We start from the raw sequence: 3,095 nt of genomic DNA on the forward strand, positions 1-3,095 counted from the left end.
CCAATCATGATTATCTCTGCTTTATAGAGATAACGTAAGATCACACTATCGAAGGTTTTTTTTATTTTTATGATAGCGTGCAATTTGAAAGATTTGGCTGCTGTTTCTAGCTGGCCGAGTGAGTTAGTAGAAAGCCTCCTGTTGAGCTGCACGAAATTTGGCTGTTGTTTCTTGTAGTCAAAACCAGCACACAGAAGTCCACCTGTTGAATGCCTCGAAATGTAGCCACCTGTTGGATTAGTCGAAATTTAGCTGCTATTTCTAGCTAGTCGAGTCACCACGAAAGAGTTTCCGCCTTGGCTGTTATTTTCCTATTGGTCGAATGACGACCGAAGCGATTTTTAGTGGTTGGAAAAAAAAAACGTCTGTCGTTTTTGACTTCGTAGGTTTACAAAACAAAATTAACGAAGCATCGAACAGGCCAATGAGGTTGGAGTGGTCAAGCTCCGTCTGAAGGATTCTGGGTAAAAAAAACAACAACTCCTCCACGATAGACGGAAGTCTCTCTCTCACCAAACCAGAACATTATTTTAAATTGGTTGATTATGCAAGTTGGTTTTACCTGTTACAGCTACTGAAATCATTTTTTTTCTTTTCTCAATGTAAGTTCCCTCTTCATTTACTTTAATTACACTAACTTACTTGTCTTCTAAGCCATTCCCTACTTTTAACCCGTAAGGATTCCCTCCCTGACCCCTTATAAAAGCAGAAGTACTAAGACGAAACCCCATCCAATGTAGCAATGTTTCCTCTCTGACTCATTTAACGTTTAAAATTACTAGTCGTTTCAATTTTAACTACCTGTGTGTAGGTGTCTTTTACTTAAAAGGGCACAATATGAATCAAATGTCTATTTCCCTCAAACACCTTGCATGGTTTAAATAAGAAATAATTTGCAAAATATTAATATTACTTGCATGTTGTTGGTGGTGTGTGTTTAGTGGTTGGGACGGAAACTTGTTCAGAATTTTTTGGGACATATCATTATTACTCTTTTACTTATTTCAGTCATTTGACTGCGGCAATGTTGGAGCACCACCTTTAGACGAGCAAATCGACCCCAGGACGTATTCTTTGTAAGCCTAGTACTTATTGTATCGGTCTGCTAAGTTATGAGGACGTAAACACACCAGTATCGGTTGTCAAGCGATGTTGGCGGGACAAACACAAACACACACACACACACACACACACACATATATATATATATATATATATATATATATATATATATATACGACGGGCTTCTTTCAGTTTCTGTCTACCAAATCTACTCAAGGCTTTGGTCGGCCCGAGGCTATAATAGAAGACACTTGCCCAAGGTGCCACAAAGTGGGACTCAACCCATACCATGTGGTTGGTAAGCAAGCTACAAACAAAAAAATTATCATTATTACTAATAGTTTTTTGAAAAAACTTCTGTAAAAGTTTTCAATTATTTTTCATCAAATTTATAGTCATCTTTATATGTACCGGATATATTTGTCTCTTGATACAATAGACACATATGTATGTATATGTGTGTGTGAGTGTGTATATATATGTGTACACACACACACAATCTACATATGTGTACACATTAGTGTGTGCGCCTGTCTGTGTCTCCTAACTTATCTACTAAGTCCTTGTAAGTCTTTTCGTTTTTATTTTTTCTATTTACATTAACCACCTGTCCCCATGTGTGACAATGTTCCCTTTCTCAGTTGTTATTAATTTCTGGATTATTCCTCATCTAAGTGCAAGAATAATTATCAATTAATAATGCTAATTAACACTCCTACGTACATAAACTGTTTAGGAACCAGCCCGCGTCGCAGTTTTATTCTCAAGCTACCATGGGATTTTCCCTCCTTTTGCTCTGGCTGATGAGGTCCTCATTGTTACACTTTGTTCTCCCCTACAGAGAGATATAAAACCTTATCTGCAGAAGTTACCAAGAGAAGTGAGATGGTTCTTTAGTTGTTGAGCTAGTTAGATAGAAAAAAACAAAACAAAAACCAAAAAAACCTATTAAGTCTCTCTCAAGCCATACTATGTCACCTACCATAATTAAAAGACACTTTGAAAAATGTCTCCCAGATTCGGGATGGTCGTAGCTTACTTGCGTTTAATCATGTCGACTTGAACAGGACCAAACCTGGGACTAAACAACTTAATATTATGTCCGGGACCTTTTGTCTTTATATGAATCAATCAATAATTGGTTACTAGGTTTATTGTGTTGTGTTGGACATAGAAACAGATATAAATATATGTACGACGAAACGATTGTCCAGGTCAACGAGGGGAGCAGCTGTGTTGCTCGGTTTGCTAAAAATAGCAGCTAAATACCCCTCAACCACACCCTATCTGTTTTGAAAAATACAAAACAGAAAAAACATAGTACACTGGCGTGTACAGTATACATTGGAAACATGATTGGATGGCCACGGCTGGAATGCAATTTAATAATAGACCTACTTAGTCCAAACTGACTGAGGTTAAACGATAAGTTGTTATACCCAGATATTATTTTAGTGTTTTATTTCTCGTCGTCTTTTGCTTTAAATATGTTAGTAATTAGGACATCTCTTAGGAATCCAGTTCATTTATAAAGTTGTTACTAATTAATACATACGCATTCAGTAAAAAGTGTGTAAGCGTATGGACGTATGTGGTATGTAGCCAGACAAGTAGGACTTTAAAAACAATTGAATTTATTGTTGTTGCTGTTGTTTTGCAGTCGTCGAGTAAGCGGAACCTACACAATCTGACTGGTTTCGTGGTGGTGGGGGCTGTAATGATTAAGGGCGCCGATCCTTCCGTCACACATACACACATATACTCATACATGTGTGTGTGCGCGCACAATATGTATACATATTTGAACGTACAAACAAACTGCTAATTTAAATACTTAAACTGTGACTAACATTATCTCCAAATACTTTTTTGTTCAATTAATTTCTTTTTTAAGACGCAGAAAGAATCTTAATTTTATTTGGCAATTTCTACAATTATTATTATTGCATTGTTTTGGGCAAGACTCCCGCCCGTCCAGTCCCCCAAACCACCCATATTTGAGCAAGACTTCCGCCCCCCCCATAACCACCCTT

General features: G+C 37.2%; 1 protein-coding gene across 4 annotated transcripts in view; it reads left to right on the forward strand.

Moving 5' to 3' along the window:
* Positions 1-3,095, forward strand: part of LOC106869191 (serine/threonine-protein kinase PAK 2) — a 45,395-nt gene that overhangs the window by 2,148 nt on the left and 40,152 nt on the right. Inside the window, exons 1-2 of one of the 4 annotated variants that reach the window (XM_052975262.1) lie at positions 323-602; positions 1,009-1,076. The exons of 1 other annotated variant lie outside the window; for it this stretch is intronic. The gene's annotated coding sequence lies outside the window, so the exon portion shown is untranslated. Of the gene's footprint in view, positions 1-322; positions 603-1,008; positions 1,077-1,493; positions 1,628-3,095 lie in introns of those variants that run through there. 2 more of the 4 variants (XM_052975261.1, XM_014914824.2) reach the window with 2 other exon arrangements.

Source organism: Octopus bimaculoides, chromosome 20 (genome assembly GCF_001194135.2).
Source record: "Octopus bimaculoides isolate UCB-OBI-ISO-001 chromosome 20, ASM119413v2, whole genome shotgun sequence".
Classification (NCBI taxonomy): Eukaryota; Metazoa; Mollusca; class Cephalopoda; order Octopoda; family Octopodidae; genus Octopus; species Octopus bimaculoides.